Source organism: Panthera tigris, chromosome A2 (assembly GCF_018350195.1).
Source record: "Panthera tigris isolate Pti1 chromosome A2, P.tigris_Pti1_mat1.1, whole genome shotgun sequence".
Lineage (NCBI taxonomy): Eukaryota > Metazoa > Chordata > Mammalia > Carnivora > Felidae > Panthera > Panthera tigris.
In genome coordinates, this window is record NC_056661.1 from 52780624 (window position 1) to 52795306 (window position 14683).

A 14683-nucleotide genomic window follows, 5' to 3' on the forward strand; every position below is an offset into this window, starting at 1 on the left:
AGAAGATAAGATCTCTGCTTTCAAGGAGTTACGTTCTTGTTTGTGAACATTAAGTATAAGGAATAAGATAACAGACAAATCTTTTAAGGGACTAGGATAACAAACAAATTTAAAAGAGCATAATAAAAGACAATATATAATTTAGAACCAAAATGTGTACTGTGTGATAAAACAGAGATGAGCATCAGCTCAAAGCGTATACCTTGCGAACATCTATTCTTTGGTTGGTGTGCACATGTGTGTGCCTCTAAAAGCCACTTCAAAGATTCCCTTCCCTAGTTTCTCTCCCTCAGGCTGTCATGCTCCTCTCTGACTTCTCTTATGTACCAGATCACACCACTGGAATATGTCCTGAGTGCAAGGACTCTGTCTTATCCTTACATGTTACAGTCATGTTGGATCAAAAGTCTCAGGAAAGGCACAGAGGCGGAATGAAAACCCGAGACATACTCACAATGGAGAATCTTGGATAAGGAGCAGTAGAATCTAAGCAGGGTAAACACGATGTGGGTGGACAGAGGAAAAAGCAGAAGGCTAGCCAACCAGGTTCACACTGAACATAGCAGGAAACAGGCAGCAACTATTAGTCCCTGAGCGAGCTGGTGATCTGATGTTAATGAGATTTTCATTTAGCAGTTCTGGGGAGGATGGTCTGACTTGATGAAGTCAAGTGAGAAGTCACTGGAAGCAGATCAGTCAGGAGGCTCCTCCAGGAACCAGGTGTGAGATAAGGGAAGTAGGGGCTGGTTCAATAAAGGTGGGAGATGAGGTCCAGCAACTAGGCATTATCTAGCCACAAAAAAAAAACCTAAGCAAATAAAGGTGGAAGATAACAGTAATAAAAAAAAAAAAAAAACTTATGGAAAAAAAACTTCTGAATTTTACACCTTGTACAATATCCACAACCCCCCCCAAAAAAAAAAAAACAATAAAACATGTTAGTAAAAAGTAAGGGGAGCTGGGGGGAAACAATGATTACAGTATTTGATGGAGGGCCACACAACACTGAGAGGCAAATTAGCAGATTGGTTATTTAAGAGGATGATCTTTGGACACCAACCTGGCTGAGTTTGAATTGGGCTCAGCCACTTCCTATCTGTGTATCCCTGGAAAATGACTTTACCTCTGTGTGTCTGTTTCCTCATCTGTAAAATGGGGATATGAATTAATATTACTCCCCTCATAGGGTGTTATGAGAAATGGATGGCCTTTATATGTATTAATATTTGTCAAAACTTTTGCAAACATATTAAATAAACTGCAAATGATGGTAAACGTATTGAAAAAAGGGTACTGACCACAACTTTACATGGCGATGCCTCTAAGATGGATGAAAGCTGACACCTGAAGGAGAGGAATTAGCCTTGTGAAGCACGGCAGGAGGAGACAAAGAGCATTTGCAAAATACCCAAGACAGACCCACGCTGGGCATGGAGATGTGGAGGGAATGACCTCAGGGCAGGAAACAAGGGGGAGAGGACAGGAGGTTGTGGCAGGGAATTGGGCAAGGGCAGATCAAGCATACTCTGCAGGGTGTGACAAAGCTGAGATTTTATTCTTTGTCAGTGCAAAGCCCTTGAATAGTCTGAATGGTTTGAAACAGGGGAGAGAAATTCCTGGTTTATTCTGTATCCTTTATGAACCAAAAATCATCTGCTCCCTTTTGCCAAAGATTATGCAGCATCTGGAAAATAAAGCTAAGTACATCTCAGTAACAGGTCCTCCTTTCTGTGACAGTTTTTACACTATAAAATCATGATAAGCAAAAATATAATCACTTGAAATGCTCAGGCCTGAAATGTAGCCCCATTAAGGTGAGAAGAAGACAGTTCTGAAAAAAGACTTCAACTGCACCTGTAAAGGTATTCTACTGTACTGCAATCCACTTCTGGTCTATCCATTCACCTTCATTGGGGATTTTTGACAAATATGAACATAAGTCATCATGAATAGAACATACATTTTGTTTTGTTTTACAAGCAACGGTATTTTCTGACCCATATTCTTTTCTTTGGACTCCCTTATCGCCAATAATAACGCTCTTACAAATAGCTTAAGGTGCAGAATTAGAGAATAAGAGGTATCAATTCTAAAGCTACTAAAATTTAGGGATATTCAGTGCTAATGACAAGCTCAGCTATAAATTTGAAAGCCATTATTTTGGACGTCCACAAAGAACTGTCCCTTTTTGATCAACAAGAGGAGAAAAGCACCTGTCTCAGAAACAGAATTATGGGGCACACGGGTGGCTCAGTCAGTTAAGCGTCCAACTCTTGGTTTCGTCTCAGGTCACAATCTCACAGTTTCGTGGGGTCGAGCCCCACATCCAGCTCTGTGCGGATTGCAGAGAGCCTGCTTGGGATTCTCTGTCTCCCTCTCTCTCTGCCCTTCCGCCATTCATGCTGTCTCTCTCAAAATAAATAAACTTTAAAAAAAATTAAAGAAATAGAATTACAAGATGTATTCAAATTTTTTTTCCAGGCAAAAGAACAGAATTTCAAGATATGTTATGCGAATGTTCTAAGGAGATTTCCCAGGTGAAAGTTACAGCACCAGGACTATCTCACTCCATGGTTCTTCCAGGAACAGTGGCCTAACTACAGTATAATTGAGGAAAGAGTATGAGAACATGAAGCAACCGTCCTGGCTAGGGGTGGAAGCCAGTAGAGGTGGGAAGAAGCACATTCAAATCTCCTGATGTTCCTGCCACACTGTCACTTGCCCAAAAAAACAGAAACAGGAAGACAGCACTATCCTGGGTACTGATGGCATCTCCAGTTTCCAGATGCACACTATTCAGTATCTCTAATTCCTGTTGGCCCTGTTCCATCCCTCTATCCCCTGCAATCAGAGCCACTTCCTGGGATAATCTAAACCAGCCTTGGCTAATAAAGTACAACTGGAGCACAAGCCTACAAGTATGAACTCTCACGCCACAGCACGAGGTATGTGACCCTTTTGCCCATCAAGAATTTAGAGGCTTTGAGTCTCTCCTATTTCCGTTAGAACTATATACAGACATTACAGAAAAGGAAAAGGCACCTCACTGCCCTGAAGCAATATCACACTGTGGTCGATCTGATGAGCAGTCTGTCCAGTAGGAAGGATAACCGAAATGAAATTTCAGACCAAATTATCACCAGATCCAGACAGCCACGGGCAGGCATGGCTTTGGGCGCATCAAGAAGGTGAGCATTCCCCTTCTGATTCTTCTCCACAGTGTGTCCAATTGATGCCCCCCGCCCCAGCTTCTTGCAACACATAATCTTCCTGTTAACATCCAATTCTCAGACCATCCCTCTATGTTCTTGCTGAAAATATCTCTCATTTGTGTAATCCTTTTTCTTCTCAACACTTTGCCATCTGTTACATCAATACAGCCAGAACTTTAGTGGCACAAAACCTAAGTTCGAGCCCTACTTTAACACTTTCACTCAGTCAGTTTCCTTCTAGGCTCTGCTCTACAGAGCTAACACTAATTGTGTGGGCCATTTCACCTCTCCAGGCTCAAGTTTCCTCACTTAGAAAAGCAGTAATGTTGCCTCCTGCATATGGTCACAAACTTGGCGTGTGGATTCAAGGATACAACGTTACTGAAAATGCCCTGTAAATTCAATTGAGAAATATATGTCAGCCTCAAACAGCCACCACCATCTTAAGGTTGTAGGGCACACACTTTTCCAAAGCACACTCATGTAAATTACTTCATTGGATTCTCACTGCAACTTGGCCAAACAAGATTATTCATATTCTCCTACAGATGAAAACCCAAAGTGCCAAGAATCTAAGTGACTTCCAGAAGAAGCTAAGACTAGAATCCAAGTCCCCTGACTCACCATCCAATGCTATTTTTACTCCACTTAAGCTGATTTTCATAAAGACTTTTGAAGAAAAGCAGTTACTTATTTTTAGTTTAAGTTACATCCCTTCCCCCCACCCCCGCCCAAAAAACCTTCCATCATCAACCAAGGCAAACTTGTAGTCTATGTTCTTTCCCTACACCTTGAGATACATCAGGCAATAACCTGAGTTTCTCAAGTAAGCAAAGGGAAACAAATCCTCCCCTCTTGCAAACACGAAAACGCTGCCATATTATACTTTCTTTGAACAGAGCTGAGCACGGAGTCACGCGAATAGTAACCAAGCCAGGTGAGAAAATGCTCCCAGAAGATGTTCTGAAAGTAGAGCAAAGCAACATTGTCAATAGCTGCAGCCGTAGGTTCCTGGGGCCAATGCAACACGGCCTGTAAACATAGGCCCTCAAACCTTCAGGCTCCAAGAACAGGCTCAGTATTAGGAAGGATGGCTTCTACTCAGTCACGTTCAAGAAAACCTGTTGTCTGAGTTACGATGGATAACGGTTAGGGATCAGTGAATGGTATTTTCAAATGTTCACCTAATTGTTTGTGTTTCTCACCACTTTAAATGGTACACCACATTACTAAATAGAGGCCAGCCCTTATTCAAAATACTCTTTCAAAAGTCATACTACTTAAAGAGCATAAACAGATGGATCCTGTGCTAGGTCGGCGTTCCTTACCAAGGCATATCCCTGGCATGAATACTCGATCCATACTCCATACCAAGTACAATGTCAGGACGTGGCCGCCCTCTGCTTACATACAACTCACTTCTACACATACCCTCTCCTGAAAATGTATCTGAAGGCCAAATGTATTAAATCTGAATATACTTACATGCTCTATGCCCACTTCCAAAGAATTGAAAATATATGTGCATAAAATCCCTAGTTAGGCTGCTTTCAGGTGCTTGCCGACCTCAAGCATAACCCCCAGAATAAGAGTCAGCTGGTGGCAGTCCTTCCAGTGTCCTAGAAAGCTATAAAACTTGCTAAGTTGGGACAGTTCTGTACCCTTCCCATAATGAATGACATCATGCCCCTCCTGTGAAAAGAGACAGTCTGTAGGTTGGGCAGCCGTCCATCTCTCATCCTCCAAAGTAGGATTTGTGAGATGTTGGAATTAAGTAATCCCAGGTGCGCGCCATCAATTCGGCCCTGCCTACTGCTCATCACCACCTCTGATCGTTTCCCAGGGGAACAAAATCCCAGCCAGCTTAGGTGGAATAAAAGGTACCACTCTGGAGGGAAACTCCCAAATGAACGCTCGACTCAACCACCTCTGGTCTTCCGATACTAAAATGACCCAAGTCTTGACTCTATGGACCTCCTTATCTAGCCCTCCCCCAGGGGTGTGGTGTGTTAGGGATGTGCTATTCAGTCATCCTGATGACCCAGCAACACAAGCTAACAAACACTGCTACTGTACAGTAACTAGATCCTCAGTTCCTGTTCTACAGTTTGGTATCAATGTCAGCCATGCACAGGCAGTATGAAAGCTGACCATGTGCCCGCTGAGGGCCAGCTACGTAAGCCTGATGCTGCAAAACTAAACTTAGGTTACAGCATATTTCCTTTTATGCGAGGCTGCCTGATGCTGGGGTAAAATTCTCACTGCTGGCTGAAGTTCACGCATCTCTCTCAAGGGTCCCCTAGAAACTGTATGGTGGGCCCATATTAACACCACTGTTGTCTAAGGAAAAGATAAGAAAATTCAAGTGTGGACATTTCGTTTAGATGACCAATTCCCACCATTTTTTGACACTGCTGTCAAATAAAACAGAACTATCCTTTTCTTTCTCATGTTTAGGCTCTTGTGAATCTGTCTCTTCATTCCCAAGTCCTCAGCCTTCTATAGCACTGCATATGAAATAAGGGAAACGCGTCATCATTTTTAGTTTACTCTGGATATGCTTGTTCTTGCCGTTTCTCTTATTTGGATACTTAGAATTTCCTATTCACAAGCCCTCAGGTGCCTGTCCTCTCAGAACGAGAGGACACCCAAGAATGAGAAACGTGAATTTGCATCAAAGTCCAAAATGGCAAATTTTCCATAACACCCAGGTCTAACTATATACACTGGTCCAAAATCTCAACTCAGCCTATTAAAGCCTAGATAGAGCCTTCTAACCCATGACACATTCTGTCGTTAGGAAGCACTCTAGTTACCAGCATCAGTAAACATGCTTTCTCATTATTCACAGTAGTCACACTCGCTAAGGTGTCCAGTAACAATGAACTCGTGAATATGAACCACTGCTCCTAGGGGAAGTACACAGTTAGGTTCCTTCAAGCCACTGGTTACATTTCTGTCAATTGATCAATACATCATCTTGTTTCATGAGTGTTTCTGTTTAAAGACATCTTATTTGAGATCTATTATCGATTCATAAACATTGAGTTCATGGCCAACAGCACTACAATTCATGCCTGAAGGAAGCTTATCTAATGCACACATTTTCCACACATTTTTCCTGAAGGCACATTACAGCCTTCTGGCTCTTGGGAACCCTGGACAGCACTTCAGCACTATGCTTGGGGGCCATTAGAAGCAGCAAAAACACCAACAGCCCCCAAATGAGAAACATGGGGCACAAAAGAGACCACAAGTAACAGTACGGTATGAGAGCTGAAACAAGTCAGAGTCTTGCCTTGTTTGACCTCACCTGAGGATGCACACTTGGGGAGACTCAAATTTTTCACCACTCTGTGCATGTGCATGGATGACAGAGACAGTGCTGCAAGTTCGAATTTGAGGTTACAAATAACTTTTACTGAGTAGATAAACTCGCAAATTCGAGGATGGGCTGTATCTGGTTATTGGACCTGAGGTATGAGACAGAGTATATTCCATAAGATTCTCCTCCTTTGCAAAGGAACTGTCATACTGCATCCCAGGTAGCAAGAATTTTTCTGGTTTCAGCACCTCCTACTTACACTCCGCCTTTCCTACCTTGGCAATTTATACTATCAAAATTTGGCGGTCCAATTTCTTTCTTTCTTTCTTTCAAAGTTTATTTATTTACTTTGAGAGAGAGTGAAAGAGTGCGCAGGGGCAGACAAAGAGGAAAAGAGAGAGAATCCCAAGCAGGCTCCTCACTGACAGTGCTGAGCCCAACACAAGGCTCATGACCTGAGCTGAAACCTAGAGTCCAGATACTCAACCAGCTCAACCAACTGAGCCACCCAGGCACCCCGGCAATCCCAACTGCTAAGCAGTTGTTGTTGCTATCGTCATTTTAACATGGACATATTCTAAATGGCTGTGACTGTTGGCAGCATTCATTCCCTTTTCTTGTCTATTAGGATCTCACATATCAACGTCATTACCTTTAGATGGGATCCCTAAAACAATCACAAATGAGCTTCAGTTAACACAACTTGCACAAACTTAACACACAAAAAAAAACTTCCTTTCACCAGGTTCTGCAACAGCTTATCTAACTAACATACGCCAAAATCCAGACTTGACATGTTAAGATTGCCACACTGTCATAATTTTAGTCACATTAACTATTTCCCAATGTATGTGACTTTTACCTCCTGAATTTACAACTCTTATTGTTTTATTAAGTCATACTCAAAGGCGCAAAACAACTTTTAAGATGGCTATTTTACTTATTTGTTTTAATATTTATGTATTTTTGAAGGGGGGGTGGGGAGGAGAGGCAGAGAAAGAGGGAGACACAGAATCACAAGCAGGCTCTGAGCTGTTAGCACACAAGCTGTGAGATCATGACCTGAGCTGAAGTCAGCTGCTTGTGTATCTGGCTGTTTTCATCACCAGTCTTACTCAGAGGCTTTCTTCCACGTGCTTTTGCAGCCACTGTCTTATGTGAGCTGTCATAAATGAACATCTGAGGTCATTATGAGGCAGGAATGCAGGTGTGATTCTGGCCTTTTGCAGAAGAGCAAAAAGAGACATGGAGAGGCTAAGTGGCTTAGCTCGGAATCACACAAAAGAACCAACTGCAGAACCCAGATCTGGTGCAGTGCTTGTCCCCACATGGCTGTCCCTGCTCTCAAAGAGCAGTTAATTAAGGTGTACATTTCCATTCGTTAAAAATGTTATTTGTGGGGTGCCTGGGTGGCTCAGTGGGTTAAGCTTTCGACTTCCGCTCAGGTCATGATCTTGTGGTTTGTGGGTTCCAGTCCCACATATGGCTCTGTGCTGACACCTCAGAGCCTGGAGCCTGCTTCAGATTCGGTGTCTCCCTCTCTGTCCCTCTCCCGCTTGTGCACACGCACTCTCTCTCTCTCAAAAAATAAACATTAAGAATAATTTTTTAATGTTATTTGTATTTCTTAATGTAATATGTGTGAGTCAAAATCATTTTATTAATTTTTTTCCACGTTTATTTTCAAGAGAAAGAGAGCATGAGTGGGGGAGGGGCAGAGAAAGAGGGAAACACAGAACCCTAAAGCAGGCTCCAGGCTCTGAGCTGTCAGCACAGAGCCTGACACGGGCCGAGTTCCCGAACTGTGAGATCATGACCTGAGCCCAAGTTGGATGCTTAACCAACTGAGCCACCCAGGTGTCCCTTTTACTTATCATTTTAATAAGGCAAACTAGAAGCGGCACATCAAAACTATCCAGGAAGGAACCTAGAAAAGACACAAAGTAAAATCTTCCTCTGGATTTGTTCTGGCAACCATCAGAGGCTGGCAACAAGGCTGACTCCATAAGCAGTTAAAAGGAATTTCCCATTACAGAACTCATAAAACAGAACATCTGAAAGTAAGAGTTTTGGTTTCACAATGATCAAGTCTGTAAGTGAACTAGTCAGGTAAACTCACAGTTCTAAATCAGCTGGGGGAAGTGGCAACCACTGTGGTTAAGAAGCTCTCTGAAATCCTCAAAGACTTTTGTAAATAATATAATACCAACTACTTTTCAAGGCATATTATTTCCTGTAATTCCTGAACCTCTGTGATGTATTGGATCAGATACTATTACCCTCTTACAGAGGAGAATCAAATACAAAGGTTAAGTAGAGGTAACTTTTTCTGGTCACAAACTTAGGTGACGTAGGTGACACAGACTGGACTTAAAGTCATGTCTCCAGAAACAAGCAAGAGCTGTTTTCACTACAACATTCACAGTTTGGGAATGTAGTCCATGGTTATTTATAACAGAATTATCTTAATTGTATTGTGTTTTGGTCAACATAAAAATTAGTTTGCATTCCCCTTCCAAATGGAAAGCAAAAAGCAAGCTGCCCAGAGTGTGACAAAACCAGTGGCAGGGGAAATCAGCCTGGGATTAATATTTTGCCAAAATTAAATAACAATTTGAGAGGTTTACATCATTTCAACCATGGGGGAGATGATTTTCAGCCAGATGTAAGAGGAAACACACAGAAGAAAACAAACACAAAATCGTGTCTTGAGTATACAACAAACTTCTAAAGTATCTCTAAACCCATTAAAGTTCAGGCATTAAGATTTAGAGACGATAATAAACTTGTTCCAAGATCGCGTCATCAGTACAGCCTTAAGGCACTGACCCTAAAGCTCTTTCAACTACACACGCTACCCTTCACAGTGCTGCGCAGCAAGGAGGAAAAACAATGAACATCTCAAGGTGGTGGGGTAGAGCAAAGAATTAAAGTGTGGTATGTTAAAATGGCATGCAAAACTAACCTTTGAATACTAATAGGAAAACTATCATTTTAGTTTTGTCTTTGAACGTTCAGAGGAAACAAATAGTCAAGGTAGGCTGGGGTTTAGAAACAAATTTGTAAAATCTGCAAACTGAGAGACAGCACCTTTCAGAGAGAGCAACCAGCTGCTGATAAAAACTAGAAGAGCAGCCTCCACTCCCCGCCCCCGGGCTGCTGGTTCTTATTAACCACCGAGAAGGAAATACAACCAGCAAAAACATACAGCACCAATGATCAAAGTGAAACCGATTTTTTTTAATTATGTAGCTTAAATAGACGAATATATGTCAATAAAATGCATAGACTAAGTAGCGCCAACAAGCACTGTCATCCTAACCCAAGACATTTCAATGTCTCAGTGTCAGGAATCAAAGAAGACTTTAAGCAAAAAAAAAAAAAAAAAAGGAAAGACCTTTGCTTTTCGGCGAGGCCTGCACTCGGTGCTGGAAGAGTGTGCCGTTTTGTTTTGAGGAGGGGCAGGGAATATAGGAAGAGAAAAGCGAGACCCATCCCAGCGGCCCATCCTCAGCCCCTTCCCGCAGTCGTACACCCAGCCCTCCGGTGCCGCTGGCCAGGACCAAGGGTCTACAGGGCTCCGGGCCCCCTTCCCGGCCCCGTGCCTCGCATTCCCAGGACGCCTTCCTCTCGGGACCCCTCCAGGAGCCGGACCTCCCTTTGAGAGCCCTGGAGCTTCGGCTCCCCACCGGGAGCCTCAAGTTGCCCCGCGAGAACCAGCCGCCTCCTCCCTCCCGGAGGACCCCCTCAGGGCAGCTCCAAGTCAGCCCACCCGGGAGTCCCCTCGCGGGCCCGGTTCTCCCGCACTCACCGCCGGGCGGCTCTGGGCTCGCCCGCCTCGGGCCGGCCGGGCCCCGTGGGGGGCGGGGGCGGGCGTGGAGGCGGGACCGCCGAGCGCGCGGGGCGCACTCCGGGGGCGCGCCGACGCACAGGCGCGCTCGCGCCCGCGCTCCCGCACCGACTCCCCCGCTGCACGCCCACACGCACACGCGGGCGGCGCGCGCCAGGCCGACTCCGCGGCGGACGCGAGCGCGGAAGCGCGAGGAATCCCTGGAATGAGGCGCCGCCCGCCCGCCCTCAGCCCCGCTCCGCCGGGCTCCGCCTGGCCCGCCAGAACACGCCCCCCGGACACGCCCCTCCTACCGAGCAGGTGGGCGGCCGAGCCCAGGTGAGCCGGCTGCGAAGCGGGGGCGGGGCCCCCCGCGCGCCAGGGAGAGGCTTGTTTCCCCTCCCCCCTCCCGCCGCACGCCCCGCGGCCGCTCGCACCTACCCCGCGGGCGCCGACGCGCTCGGGCGGGGGACGCCTGCTGCAGGCCTGTAGCGGCGCTGGGCCCCCGGAGGAGGCGCCAGTTCCCGAGGGCGCGAGGACCCGGCATCTCACGCATATCTCTACCCCCGAAAGGCCCAGCCAGTGGGAACTCACCTTGGGTGTACACGCACCAACGAACCTTCCGTGGCGCCCAGGTGCCTGCTGCTCTGGGCCAGGCACGTTCCCCACACGCACACAGTGGGCCCACGCACCCAGTGCACACAGTACACGTGACACCGACATCCACGGTCTAGCCTTACTCCACACCCACTGGGTCTGCTGCCCCTTCCCCGTCACGCACAGCCAGCAAGTGCCAGAGTATTTGAGCCAGACCCGCAGCACCTACGCGGTGCTCGGCTTCAGACCCTCACGCTTCCCCTTCCTCCAGCGGCAGCCTTTGGAAGGGTGTACGACTTCTCCAGCGCCCGGAGGTCGGCGCTCACACCCGGCTCGCCCGCGAGACCTCAGCGCACGCGGGGGACTCCCGTCCCCGGGACGCGGACCTGGACCGCTGCCTCACTTTCTCGTTACCCACACACCCCAGCCACACTGCCCAGACAGGCCGGCGGCCACACGTACCTGCAGGTACAGGTCGCACTTGCTTGGGGAAGTGTATACTCAGGTGCCACTGCGATCAGAACGGCCGCTGCAGTCCGGGGCACTCTGACGCGGCTCGGTTTCCTCCCATTACAGCATTTTACACTCCTCCACTCACTCTCCACTTCACACACACACACGCACACACACTCACGCCCCAGGCGCTCGGCAGCGTCTTTCCTCCCCCTCCCTCGCCCGGAGGAGGAAGTCCTAGTAAATGAAAACAGTGTGGAAGGGAGGGAGCAGAGGAGGGAGGGAGGGAGGTCGGGGTGGAAAGAGCCCCCTCCAGCCGCTCACACAGCAGTGTTTGCTGTGTTTGGCAAACTCCTGGAGTCCACAACCCAGGCTGTTCTGAAATGCGCCCGGGGAGGGGCAGAGGGGAGGAGGTGAAACATTTCTAATTGGTGCAGGTTCTTATTACAGCAGCAGCGTAGACATGTGACCACGAAAAGAAAAGCCCTGTCTTTAATTTTTTCCTGTCATTCTCTAGAGATTTGGTGGTGGGGGGTAGGAGGGGTGGAGGCCTAATACTCCGGTCCCCGGCAGCCCTTGCCCCATTGTTTTCTCATACTGCCACAATTAAGAAAACATTTGCTTAACATATCCAGCCGCTAACTTCATAAAATAAATAGCCAGAGACTGGACTTCCTCTGGTTTGCTTTAAATGGCTTCATGTTGCTCGCCTCCTGGCTGTTTTCAAACCTTAGTCGTTATTTGGAGCTCCTACTATAGGGCTTTCTCTGGGAGAAGGCTCTGCTGAGAGGCAAAGATAACAGTAAAAACAAATACCAGCTGACATTAATGATGGGGGAGACGGGCTGCTCTGCAGTTTTCACACTGTTTTCCCATCTATTACCTCACAGCATATTTCCTCATTTGATCTGAGTCCCTGTTGGAAAGCAGGACAGATATTAATGGTTCTGCTACTGCCAGATTAAATGTTTTACCTGAAGCAGATAGAGGTGTACCAGAGCCTGGGGCTTATGGCCCCTTGTGAAATACACTCTCCTCCAGGCCACACAGGACCACTGCAAATGGACAGCCCAAGTGACAAGGCAGTCTCAGAAGCATGGCTGCCCCAGGTTTCCCAGTTCCCAGATTAAAATTCACAGATTTAAGCTGGGAAGGCTCCCAGTCTTCCCAAGGATACTTTTACTTCGACTCCATGTTAGTACATCAGTAGTCTCGAGTAGGGGGGAAAAAACCTGAAAAGATCATAAAGAGGAGGTTTTCACCCTGCCAAGTTAGGGCAGGGCATGAGAAAAGAGTGAGGGCTCCTTGGGCAGATTTCAGGAAGCGTGGCAAGACAGAAAGAGGGCTTTGGATTTGGAAAGACCTGGATTTGAATCCAAACTGTACCTCTGTTAGTTGCAGGACTTTGGGCATGTGATCAAGTGCAATTTTCTCATCTGTAAAACAGATAATGCTTACCTTGGACATCCAAGGACTAGGGACCAAGGACTAGGCCAAATATTTGATGAATATTCACATCTCCCTCCTTCTCTCTTCCTACCTCAAATCCAGTCCTGCTGTGGCACCCTATAAACAGACACCCACCTTCACATCCAGGGATAGAAAAATGATTTGCCCAGAGAATGAATGCAAATGAATGATGATAGCAATAATAATGCAACTGCACATTTATAAAATGGCTGTGGGGTTTACAAAGTGTTCCCACATATCATTATCTCATTTGATTTTTATGACAATCCTGCCATTTGTATGCTGCTAAATGATTTCCATTTGGGGTCAGTGTGGAGGTCCTAAAGCTGCCTCTTTAATTTCCATCACTGCTCAGAGCAAACCTTACTCTGCAGATAAATCATGGGGACAGAGGGCCTTTTCTCATGGATGTGACCAGTCTTCGACCTTTCCACGAATTAATCTCACTGCTTCCCTTACATCAGCATTAGTGTGACTTCCTCTGGCAACATCTAAGCATGGTTGTTTTAGTCTGGCTGTTTTAGTTGTACAGAAGAAGGACACACTCAATATCCTAAGAAAAAGGGGGTGTGCCATCAAGATATAGGTGGACTGGACCTGGGACATGTCAGGTACATAGAATATTCACATAATGGGATATTAACACCCTAAACAAATGACTTTCACCGACCTGTAACAATAGGGATAAATCTGGACAATATTATGTGAAAAAAAGTAAGTTCCAAAAGATCGTACGCAGCATAATATCCTATTTGTAATGTTATAAATAAAATGGAAAATAATTGTAGGAATATATACACCTGCGATAAAACTAATACAAAGGAAGTAAGAGGATGATGATCCAAGGATTCAGAATGGTAATTACCTAGGGAAGAGACTGGATGGTAGGGGTGGGAGCGAACCATTGCCTAAATGGAGGTTATTGTCAGGTTCCTTACCTTTGGGCTGTGGGTACACAGGTTCACTAGGAAAAATAACTACTTAAATGATGATTGCACAACAATGTGAATGCCACTGCACCAGACATTTAAAAATGGTTAAAATAGTAAAATTTGTTATCTGTATTGTACCATAATAAAAAAAAAAAGGAGCTATAGGAAAAACAAATTGAGCAAATTTCTAAAAACAAAAACAAAACAAAAATTGCTGAGTTGCTACCTGAAAAACAAAGATAGGTTGTACATTGACCACTAAATGAGAATGTGTTTCAAATCAAGGATTTTATAAACACTACAGAAATCTATTTTTTTAAGTAAGCTCTGTGCCCAACATGGGGCTTGAACTCACAACCCCGAGATCAAGAGTCTCATGCTCTACCGACTGAGCCAGCCAGGTGTCCCCTAGAAATTTATTTTTTTAGAAAAAGAGAATGAAAATAATCAAGGGTGTGGGTGAGTGGAGATTGAGGAGAAACAAGATCGGCCCTGAGTTGATCTTGGTTGGAGCCAAGTGATGGGTACAGGGGAGAGTGTTGTTATACTGTTCTGTCTACTCTTGTATGTGTTTAAAATTATTTTATTAAAACAGTAAAGAATTAAAAGGAAAAGAAAGTGCCAAGAACCAGAAGAACCTCTATGGACCATTATCCTGCTTCTTCAACAAGCCACGGTGTCATTGGTCAGTCTTCCTCTGTTTCTCTGTGCTGCCTCCTGTGTTTAATTCCTTCTCACCCCTCCACCAAGGAACTTCCTTATCACTTCGACTCCGTATAGGTCCTTTTGGCTTTTGCTTCCCTGGTAGTGGAATCCCTTTGTATCTTCAGAGTTCAAATTGTTCAGAGACAATCTGATTCTTCTT

General features: G+C 45.6%; 1 protein-coding gene and 1 non-coding gene across 3 annotated transcripts in view; both read right to left on the reverse strand.

The window, feature by feature from the left end:
* Positions 1-11624, reverse strand: part of VGLL4 (vestigial like family member 4) — a 166795-nt gene extending 155171 nt beyond the window's left edge. The window contains exon 1 of one of the 2 annotated variants that reach the window (XM_007075451.3): positions 11426-11624. The gene's annotated coding sequence lies outside the window, so the exon portion shown is untranslated. Of the gene's footprint in view, positions 1-10348; positions 10393-11425 lie in introns of those variants that run through there. The other variant, XM_007075452.3, reaches the window with a different exon arrangement.
* A 2524-nt stretch (positions 11625-14148) lies between these two features.
* Positions 14149-14221, reverse strand: TRNAK-CUU. The gene has a single exon. It is a non-coding gene; the product is annotated as a tRNA-Lys (tRNA).
* Between the last annotated feature and the right edge of the window lie 462 nt (positions 14222-14683).